The following is a 12,342-nucleotide window of genomic DNA, read 5'->3' as shown; positions in this document are numbered from 1 at the left end:
ATTACTCTTACCCCATTAAAACTCTTTCTATTTCGTCGTTTGCCCTTTTCTTTTCTTTTTTTTTTGCTTCTTCGTTCCTGCTCTGTTTTGTGTCTGTCTTATCTGTTCTAAAATTTAGGGACGAATTTGGATCTTTTGCTCATTTCAATATTTGTTTTTATGTTAAATTGTCGTTTGTTGAATTGATATCTTTGTCTTCGTCGTTTTTTATATTTAATTGATCCTTTTTTATTTAAAATTATAGTGTTTTGTTACAGTGTCTGTATGATTTTTTGAACTTTAGTTTCGTTCCCCATGTATATATTTTGGTTTTTTGAATGTCGTATTATGAATGTCGTAATATGTTTTAGTTGATTTTGATATGCGTTTTGGTTTTCTCTTTGTTGAATCTTTGAAGTTTTGCCTGTGAACAGTTGTTTTATGTTGTTGCTATTGTTTTTGTTTAATAATCTGGTTTTTGTGAAGAATGTGTTTGTCTGAGGCAACATATGCCGGATCCGGCAGAGTTCTTGGTTTTTGAAACTGAAGTTATGTCGGTTCCATCATAAAGTTATGCCTGTTCCGGCATAACTTCATGAATTAAGTTAATTTATGTGTGTCTCGGTTTTTTGGTGTTGTCTTGTTAATAATTTTGGTTTTTATGCAATCTTATGTGTTTTTGGTGTTGTTATGTTAATAATGTTTTATTTTGCTTATGAAAATGAAAGTTGCCTCTAACAGCATACTTTGTGCTTTTGTAAAGTGAATTTCTGCCTCCTCCGGCATACTTTTCTAGTTCTTAACACTTGTATACTTGATGTTTTGCTTATGAAAATGAAAGTTTGCCTCTAACAGCATACTTTGTTCTTTTGTAAAGTGAATTTTTGCCTCCTCCAGTAGACTTGTCCAATTCTTAACACTTGTGTACTTTTTTATTTTGCTTATGAAAATGAAAGTTGCCTCTAACAGCATACTTTGTTCTTTTGTAAAGTGAACTTCTGCCTCCTCCGGCATACTTGTCTAATTCTTAACACTTGTGTACTTTTTTATTTTGCTTATGAAAATGAAGTTGCCTCTAATAGCATATTTTGTTCTTTTGTAAAGTAAACTTCTGCCTCCTCCGGCAAACTTTTCTAATTCTTAACACTTGTGTACTTTTTTATTTTGCTTATGAAAATGAAAGTTGCCTCTAATAGCATACTTTGTGCTTTTGTAAAGTGAACGTCTGCCTCCTTCGGCATACTTTTCTAGCTCTTAACACTTGTATACTTGATGTTTTGCTTATGAAAATGAAAGTTTACCTCCAACAGTATACTTTGTTCTTTTGTAAAGTGAACTTCTGCCTCCTCTGGCAGACTTGTCTAATTCTTAACACTTGTGTACTTTTTTATTTTGCTTATGAAAATGAAAGTTGCCTCTAACAGCATACTTTGTTCTTTTGTAAAGTAAACTTCTGCCTCCTCCGGCATACTTTTCTAGTTCTTAACACTTGTATACTTGATGTTTTGCTTATGAAAATGAAAGTTTGACTCTAACGGCATACTTTGTTCTTTTGCAAGGCGAACTTCTGCCTCCTCCGGTATACTTGTTCAGAACTTTGCCTGATTATTTTTTGTCAACTGAAGTTACTGTAATTTCAAGTCTAAGTCATTGAGCATTGTATACTAATCAAATGGAACGTATAAACTAATCAAAATCAGAACAAAGCAATAAATTTGATCAATTCTATGTTGTTGAGTAAAATTATGATTTGCAATGTTGAATCTCAACTGAATATCAGTTGTTTAGTTCATAGAAGATGATTTGTTGTTATTTTCAAATATTAACAAATCTAAACTTAATAAAGCATCAAATTGAGTTGAATTATGTTCAATTGAAACGCTATATATTATGTATTTATCTTTTCCGACGTTGTAGCAGCAAAATCAATGGAGATTTCTCCGATGAAATGTTGGAACGATGAAACGATTGAAAGGTTTGTTGTTGGAATGATGGATAGGTTTAATTGGATGTTTGGGGTTCGTTACAGACTTTCAGGTTTTTATATGTTATGGGTAGGGGTAGTAATGTCTTTTTCTTATTATCTTTTAGCTCAGAAGGGCAAATATTAAAGACCACGCATTACAGGGGCAAAAATTAAAGACCAGCGCATTTGAAGGGCATTCGCGCCAATTGCCCTTTGCATGGATAGATCCAATAGTGATGATCGGGAACTTTTAGCCTACATTTAGAAAAAAAGTTTAAAAGATAAATTTTGCGTAAGAAAATTCGTTGCGCAAATCTTCCATTTCCAATTGGGAATAAATTACTACTATTAAGAAGCATGGGTTTGCACCCAGCTTCGTCGTCCGTTTTCCATAAAAACGGCCCGTGTTCTTAGTTGTGTGGGCTCAACTAAACATTAGTCAATATTTAAAAAAAAAAAGTGTGGTGTGGGCCCAACTAAACATTAGCCAATATTTTTTTTAAAAAAAAGTGTAGTCCTCATATTAAACACCAACCAACCAATATTAAAAAAAAAAAAAAAAGTAAAAAAGTGAAACCCACCATCTCCAAATTCACGGGAAAAAAAAAGTGGATCCCATATTAACAAAATCAAGCAATATAAAAAAAATCCCATATTAAAAAAATAAACAATGTCAAAAAAAAATGTGCAGACTTTGTATTCGTAGTAAACACTAATATAATAAATTTTTGGATACGGAGCACAAACTACAATGTTATATTAATCGTGTTTTGAAGTTATATTAATCGTGTTTTGAACATAGTATCCCATATTGACAAAATCAAGCAATATAAAAAAAAAGTGAATCACATATTAAAAAAACAAACAATGTCAAAAAAAAAAAAAGTGGAGACTTTGTATTCGTAGCAAACACTAATATAATAAAGTTTTAGATACGGAGCACAAATTACAATGTTATATTAATCGTGTTTTGAACATAATATATATATATATATATATATATATATATATATATATATATATATATATATATATATATATATATATATATATATATATAGTGCAAACTAATAATGTCCAAAAGGGTGAGCCCATACTAAACAATACCAAGCACTATAAAAAAAAGTGTGGTCCCATATTAAACACCAACCAACCAAAATTTAAAAAAAAAAAAAAGTAAAAAAAGTGGAACCCACCATCGCTAAACTCAAGGGAAAATAAAAAAAGTGAACCCCATATTAACAAAATCATTATATAGAAGAGTGAGTTTTGGACAATGGATCGTCGTCCGTTGAGCATTAAAAAAAAAGTGTGATCTCCATATTAAACACCAACCAACCAATATTAAAAAAAAAAAAAAAGTAAAAAAAGTAGAACCCACCATCTTTAAACTCACGGGGAAAAAAATGGACCCCATATTAACAAAATCAAGCAATATAAAAAAAAAGTGAATCCCATATTAAAAAAAAACACAATGTAAAAAAAAAACGTGCAGACTTTGTATTCGTAGCAAACACTAATATAATAAAGTTTTAGATACGGAGCACAAACTACAATGTTATATTAATCGTGTTTTGAACATAGTATCCCATATTGACAAAATCAAGTAATATAAAAAAAAAAGTGAATCCCATATTAAAAAAATAAATAATGTCAAAAAAAAAGTGGAAACTTTGTATTCGTAGTAAACACTAATATAATAAAGTTTTAGATACAGAGCACAAATTACAATGTTATATTAACTGTGTTTTGAACATAATATATATATATCCAAAAAGGTGGGCCCCATACTAAACAACACTAAGCAATATAGAAAAAAAAGTGTGGTCCCCATATTAAACACCAACCAACCAATATTAAAAAAAAAAAGTAAAAAAAGTGGAACCCACCATCTCCAAACTCACGGGGAAAAAAAAGTGAACCCTATATTAACAAAATTAAGCAATATAAAAAAAAGTGAATCCAAATCAAAATTTGATAAAAAATAATAAGTATTTTACACTTTTAAATTAATCGAATTAAAATTAAAAGTATCAACTGATGCTTAAATATTGCTATTATTTTATCTCAAAGAGAGGAAAATACAAGTCTTCTCTTTAAAAAATATTAATAAATTTGCTGATTTTGTATTCGTAGCAAGCATTAATATAATAAAGTTTTAGATACGGAGCACAAACTACAATGTTATATTAATCGTGTTTTGAATATAATATATATATATAATCAGTATTCAAAGACAACTATATACACATAAATGCACTATAATTTAAAATGTTGGGCCCGTGCGCAGCACGGGCATAGACCGTCTAGTTCTAGTTATAATGTGCGCATAAGCTAGTGTTTGCTTACAAGATAGAAATTCAAACATTTCGATAAGGCCTTTTCGATAAATTTACAACTAGTGAAGATAGTGTAATGTGCCGCATATCAGCCATGAGGTTCAGTTGTATTGACAATATGTATAAAGTGAGTCTTTTCCATTTTTATTAATATCTTGGATAAAATCTGATTTACAGGTAGAATTTACACTTCGCATAACCATATGAGAGGATGGAAATCCTGGAATGGCTAGACAAGAAAAGAGAGAGAAATAGAGGCTAAATTTTAAAATGGGGATGACAACATGAATCATATGGCACACGTTACAAACTTACCGACAGAGCCTCATGAGCGTGACGTGACATTGCAATAAATATTACTCCTCGAGACAAAATTATTTATTTATTTTTCATTTCCCCTTTGTAGTTCTTATTTTTGAAGACTACAAACATCTTAATTATGAGTTGATGCTATGATTGTTCAAATAATAATGAGGGGTAAAATAATTTAAAAAAAATCCTAATTAATGTTTTTAAGAGGCGTGCAAAAGAGAAGCATGACAAATAATTTGAGACCTAAGAGTGGTACAACTAGGAGATTTGCTCCCATTCTGTACTAATTGTTGATGTTCTGCAATGGATCTTATTTTATTTTTTCAGTTTGCAACGGATTAATTGAAGAAAACCTCATCCTCATGTGGCTGCCTCTCTGTTTTCTTCACATTATCATTTCCATACCAAGACAACTCAGTTTATGGACATTTTGTGTAAGCCTAAACAAACTTCACATGCTACTTCCCTTCACCTCCTTCAATTAAGGGATTAAATAGGAACAAAGGATGTTTCATTGGCAGACACTCGTCGTGCGTCTCTGTCATAATTTTCAATGAAAACATTATTTTGAGGAAGTAAACGTGTCAAATTTGTCCGCATACTATCTAAAACAGAGTAATTTTGCGTCTCGTTTGCTCTTAGAAAAAAGTCTGCTTAATAATCTTGATCCTTATCAGAGCTTCAATTTAAACGTAATTTTACATCATCTTCTAAAGCTGAGGGGCATAATATGACATTTTTTCTTGAAGAACTTGGACACGTGGAGTCCACCCATTTATGCTGAGTTTCGTTAACGACAAGGGCAAATACGAGACGGTTAACGGCAAGGACAAATACAAGATGATTTATTAACAACAAGGCTATGTATGGATAAAAATTGCAACGAATGATAAAATTGATAATCTCTAATGGTGATCAATTTAGACCTTTTTTACGTTTTAACTTAAGAGTTCATAACTAATCTTATGTATACAACAATAAACACCCCGAAATGAAAAAAGATGACAGTGTATAAGAGCCCTTTATTTCTATCTTTTAATTATTTTAGTTGTACAACCCTTAAATTATTTAAATGTGATGATTTTTACTTAAATAGACTGCATACAATACGTACTTCATCATCCTAAACCTCAAAACTATTACATAATCTGAGAAAAAATGGATAAAAATACAACAAAGAAAATTATTGACAAACCTCTTCATGGGTTCGCCTGTGAATAATAACAACATTTTGTATCAAGATGTTAACAATCAAATGAAGAAGCTCAAGTCTGAGGTTAACATGTTGCTCCTAAGGATGACTCGCAAAATTGACGTAGACTACATGATAAGACTCTTGTGAATTTCTATCCTCTAACTGCCATATATGACATGTTGGAGGAGCTGCTCACTACTTCTATCCTAAATGAAGCTAACAACAATTCTATTCATTATCAATATAGCAGTGACACTGAATCTGACTTCAAAGCATCCAAGTCTCCATCTTTGAACCAAAAGAGCAAGTAGTCCTTTATTAAGTTCTTTTTGTTGTCGTCAATGATCATCTAGCAAAAAATAAAAAGTTGAAACAAAATAAGTTGTTGAAAAAAACAATAATATAATAAGCATAATTTTCATTGATTCATTTCATAATGTTATGTAGCAAATGCCAAAACATCATCAAAACATATTCCAAATAACAGTAGGGAGCTAACCACCAAAAATATCAAATTAATCAAAACATTAGATACATTTTAGCATACCATGCTATATGCATGGCATGCACAACAAAAAGGACTACTCATTCTTTTGGTTCACAGATGGAGACTTGAATACCTTGAGCCAGATTCAGTGGCACTGCTAATATTGATAATAGAGTTATTGTTAGCTTCATTTGGGACAAAAGTAGCTGACAACTCCAACATGTTATACATGGCGGTTAGAGGATAGAACTCCATTAAGAATCTTTTCATGTAATCTATGCCAATTTCACGAGTCAACCTCAGCAGCAACAGGTTAACTTTGAACTTGAGCTTCTTCAGTTGATTCCTAACATCTTGATACAAAATGTTGTGATTCACTGGTGGACCATTAGGAGGTTTGTCAGTAAATTTATTTGTTGGGGTTCTATTCAAAAAATCCTCAGATTACGTAATAGTTTGACGTTTAGGATGATGAAGTATGTATCCATAGAGTTGTATATATAGTCATATTTAGGGTTTTGGTTGCATTGTATCTAATTATTGGTCTTTAAAAATGTATTGATAAGTACAAATTTTGGGTTCCCATGTAGATAATTAGAATCCCTATTTACTGTCATAAGTATTTACCTCCCATTTCACTTTTCTACGAAGCATTTACACTTCTCAATGGAGTCATTCCAATTTCCAATAGGCAGTTTACAAGTAAATGATTATCTAAGCAATTTGCTCTGCTTCCTTTGTCTATTATATTGTTATTTCAGTTTTTTCTGCTACTAAATGGAATGATATAAAATGAGGTCTAGCTAATACAATTTGATTATGAATGTTAGTTTAGAGCATTATACAGTCAATTGTTCATTTTTGATTGTGTATACATAGGGATAGTCATTACATATCTAATTTATAACGCTGTTAATTTATTGTAATTCATAACTGAATACATAATCAACATAAAATCGAAAAATAAATTGGCACATAAGTTTCAAGATTCAAGATTGATTTTAATCCGACGATTAAAAGTACAATTATGAAGTCTATTTAAGCAAAAATCGAACCTGTTGCATTTTGCACCCCTAACGTGTGCTCTCTTTTGCGATTTGCACCCTATTCTATTTTTTTTTTATGACTTGCACCCTGATCTCTTCAATTTCTTGCGAAACAATAAAAAACACCCTTTTTATAAATTTAGCATGAGAGCAAACTAGGAATACAAATAAGAAATCATGAAACGTTTGCCACCAAGGAAAACCACCCTTTTTTTATGCCTCCTTGTTCCTTAACAATTAACATGGCAATGGAGTATAAAGTTAGAAACGTTTGCCAGCAAGGAAAATTGCCAAGCCAAAGGTATACCAAAATCGCATCATGCCACTGATATTGTCCTTCCATATAACCGATGAATGAGGTGCTTAAAGCCCAACACAAGTAAAAGATGAATATCTACCAATCAAAAAACATTGCTTGATGTTTGGCTTATCAAATTGATAAGCTCCCATAGGTGCAATCGTAAAACGTGTACCCACAATCCCTATAGATGCTAGTGGTCGAGCCACATACAAAAATACATATTGGTTTGTTCAGTACAGAAATTGGATCCATCACCACATGCTAGAGGTCTTAATACATCAATTGGTGCTGTCAACAGTAGAAGCAAAATACCTGCAAATGCAAAACAATAAATCAAAATGTGGTTCTTGGATCCTTTTTCTATTTTTCCGAAAAGAGGATGAAACTAACAAGGGGTTTTCGATGTTTCTATGTGGGTGAAGCATGGGCAAATGTTCTTAGCTTAATGTTTAGCAAAGTTAGGTGGCTGATAGTTTGATTTGGAAGGGGAACGAGACAAAAAAAAAATGTTTCAACTCTTTTTAAATATAATGTCATTTTTTATTTTTTATTTTCATGATTTCTTATTTGTATTCCTATTTTGTCCTCATGTTAAATTTATAAAAAAGGTGTTTTTATTGTTTTGCAAGAAATTGAAGAGGTTAGGGTGCGAGTCATAAAAAAAAAATAAGATAGGATGCAAATCGCAAAAGAGAGCCGTGGTTCGGGGTGCAAAATGCAATGGACTAGCAAAAATCGTTAGATTTGAATAATTTAAGGGTCGTACAACTAAAATAGTTTGCGCCAAATTAGTGTGATCGTTTAGTATACCTCTTAACCAATATATAAAAAGCAAAATGCATTGACTGAATGAAGTGAACAACAAATGTTAAATAATTTTTTAAGTATGTACTTGAGAAATGAAATTCCAGTCAAATGATGTGTCATAATATCCGATTAATTGCCAAGTTAAAGCAACATCACACTTAGAAAAGTGTTTCTTGTGGGAAAACGAAAAGGCAGATCACTAAGATTCCGCTACATTTATGTCTTTTATTAATTTCTCCTTAGTTTTGGATTTCGAATTCCTCGTGTCTCCAAAAGCCAATATGAAATGAAACCACTTACTTCAGTGTGAGTGCACAGGAATCAAAAAGCTGGTACAACAAGAAGAAGAAAGAAACAAAATACAAATGGTCTTAATGAGTGTTTTAAAAGGCGGGACGTTTTACATATGTCTCGACGAGGCGTAAGCCTCGAGGCATGGGGCGTAAGCCCCATGGGTATTTAATTTTTAGTATTTCTTAAAATAATATAACTACAATAAATATTTTTAAATAGATAAAATTACATAAAAAAATAAAAGAAAACTGTAAATAAATGAAATATATATATATATATATATATATATGTGTGTGTGTGTGTGTGTGTGTGCGCGCGCGCGCTTGATCCTCACAAAAAAATGATCAAAGCAATTCATTATACACCGCTTATAACTTGTAATTATATATAACATAATTTTACAAGTATAAACAATACAATGAAATAAAAGCTATTATGAAATGCAAAACAATTCTAACATTTTAACTTTCAAACATGGAAAAAAACACAGTTTCTTAAAACACTATTACTATCATACTATTCATTTTATCTCCCTATAAACAAATAATCAATAAAATTTATCAATATTTCAATTAAAACATAACTTCTTCATGAACAAAAAATAAAATTATATGATAATTCTGATACATAGGACTTATGACCAATGACAAGTGAAAATGTACAATTCCGCTATGTGTTTTTTTTTTTTTTTTTAAATTAAGTGATATTCGCCCTCATAACGTTCTCAAATAGTAAATATCCAATACTACGACTTGTTATATGAGTTACACCCAATCTTCTATTTCTATAGATGAAAAACTATTAAGTATCATTATTTTGTTAAACAATTATGAGGGTGAATGATTTTAATTAAGGAATTTAAAATATAATTTGTGTAAGAACTGTTAGGCGAGCCCTGGGTGTTGGGCGTTAGGCGTGTTTAGGGCGTATGGTTGGGCGCTTAGGGCGTAAGCCTCATAGGAACTAAGCCCCGCACGTTAGCCCCAGGGCGTTTTGCCACTGCCCTGCCCCGAGGCGAGCCCCGGGGCGAGTCCTGACACTGCCTTTTAAAACAATGGTCTTAATTATCGTTTCATAATGTATAGTATAATCATAATATAATATAACATAGTATTGTTTTGATGAATATATCGTTTGAATAGATTGTATCATTTTCAGTCATATATCAACTTTTTAAAAGATAAACCTACAAGAAAAGTAGGGTATCAGATAGAACTATTATAAAAGATAAGATAAAGGATAAAATATGATTATTAAATAATAAATAAAGACAAAATGAGAAGGAAAAAAAGGTAATGACGATGTCTTTACATACATTTTTCATTGTTATGTAACCAGTGACGTAAGCAGGATTTTTTGTCAGCGGTGTCACATTTTAAAATGAGAAACAATAAATAAAACAATGTAACACCGGAACAAAATATAAATAAAACATAATTCACGTACAATACTATAACTTTTCTCGATGAGATTTTTTTTTAATGTATTCAAAATAACCTCATTAAAAGTAGCGAGAAAGAAGGTGAAAAAAAACATAAAAAAAAAAACCGCAAATAATTAAGTAGGGAAGCAGAAAGATCCTTCTTTACGTCTAAATAAATTACTGCCGATAATAATTAAAAATTTAGGTTTAGATTAATTGGTTATAATTTTCTTAACAATTAAGAGGTTGTGGGTTTGAACCCAAACATGTTATAAAACTTTTTGTAAATGAGGAATACAACTTCTTCTTTTTTTAAAAAAAAGAAGAAAGTGATGTGCTGCTGGGTTTCAAACTCGCGTTCAACTCTAAAAGAGATAGCGCCCGACCAGTTAGGCTATCCGAAGCACAAGTTTAGGTTCGGCCTCATTGAGAAAATAAAATGGAGCACCTAACAACGCATCTTCACAGACCAAGAACTACGAGATCACCCTTGTTCTTTGGAAGATCTATCTCGTGTCTTGTACTGCATGGTTCCACTCTGCAAGAATCCCGAATCATTCTCTTGAAGCGCATCCTCCTAAAAGGTAACGGAGGCGGGCAAAGGTTTCCTCGAGCCGGACGGAGATTGGCCCTCGAGTGCAAAGGCAGAAGATCTTTTTCCTAAAATTACCCTGTCCTTCACTCAATATCATATTTCATCTCAATGAATATTCACTTTAGATTGCTCAGTCAATTTTGTAAAATTTGTATTTAATGCAATTGATCCTAATGGGACAAAATCTGGAAAAAACTCGATTAGAATAAAAGAGATAAGTAAAAAAATGTCTCGCTGGTCACATAAATTAATCACCGAATTGGAACAAACTTGTTGAAGAGATGAAATATAACCAAGGTATTTTTTTTATCAGAGGTTGAATCGATCATCAGAAGAAGAATTAAGCCAAAAATTAAGATACATTCTGGGAATATCAAAGCGTTAAGGGGTGTCACTTAAAGAAATATATCCTCAATTTTGCCTTTTAATTATATATAAATATTTAGTAAAATTTCCGACGAAGCAGTGTTACGTGACACCCCTTGGCCTAAAGTAGATCCACCCCTGTATGTGATGATAAATTTAACGATACGATACGATAAGATCAAATTTGAATAACAATCAAAACAATATTATATTTAGAACTAAAGCACAATACAATAGGTGACAACCATCCAAGACGCTGTAAGTGTATCGGTGTGTATGGAAAGGGAAAACAACGAACCAGTATTAGTGAAGAAAAGAGTAAGATTGGCGATAGCCGTAAATACTCTTTCCCCCCTTATAATGCTTGATATTTTGCTGGCGGTGTTGGTATTGGAAAATATTAAAGATGGTAAAATTAAGAAAAACATTTAATTAACTAAAATAATATAATAAGTGACAATAAAGAAGATATAGAGTCCTGGATGTGAAGAATTAGTTCGAGACATACTATGAAACAATGTTGAATTCATATAGAGTATTCAGTATATTTTCATCGCTGCCCAGATGCAAAAATAGCAGAATGACATCTTACTTTCATTTCACAATATAACGAATCACTCAAGATTTTTTTTTTTAAGGGAATGGGGTCAAAAATGCCCCTCTACTTTCATAAATTGGTTATTTTTACCCTTCGTTATAAGTTGAAGTCAAATATAACCCTACCGTTAGTAAATTATTCAAAAATACTCCTCATTTCTAACATATTCTCACATAAGCAAGCCCAGTCATTGGAATTGGGTGACATAGATGTCACCTGACATTTAACTTGTTATATGTGGTGCCTACGTGGCAATATTTTTTTAAAAATTTTGGAAAATTGATTTTCCTAAAAATAAATCTGAAAAAATGGCTTTTATTAAAAATCTGATTTTTTTTTGATTTTATAAACCCGTTTCTTAAAAAAAATATTCTTGAAAATTGAATATTTTATTAAAAAAATCTGTAAAATGTTTTTTTTTAAATCAACTTTTCAGTTTTTGTTTTTTAAAACTAATCTATATTTTAAAAAATAGATTTTTAGGACATTTAAAAAAAAATACTTTATAGTTTTCCATATTAAAAAAATCATTTTCCAGATTTTTTAATTAAAAATCCAATTTTCAATAATATATTTTAAAAAACAGGTTTTATAAAATCAAAAAAATTCAGATTTTTAATAAAAGCCATTTTTT

Source organism: Lycium barbarum, chromosome 7, assembly GCF_019175385.1.
Source record: "Lycium barbarum isolate Lr01 chromosome 7, ASM1917538v2, whole genome shotgun sequence".
Taxonomy (NCBI): Eukaryota; Viridiplantae; Streptophyta; class Magnoliopsida; order Solanales; family Solanaceae; genus Lycium; species Lycium barbarum.
This window is presented reverse-complemented; position numbering follows the sequence as displayed.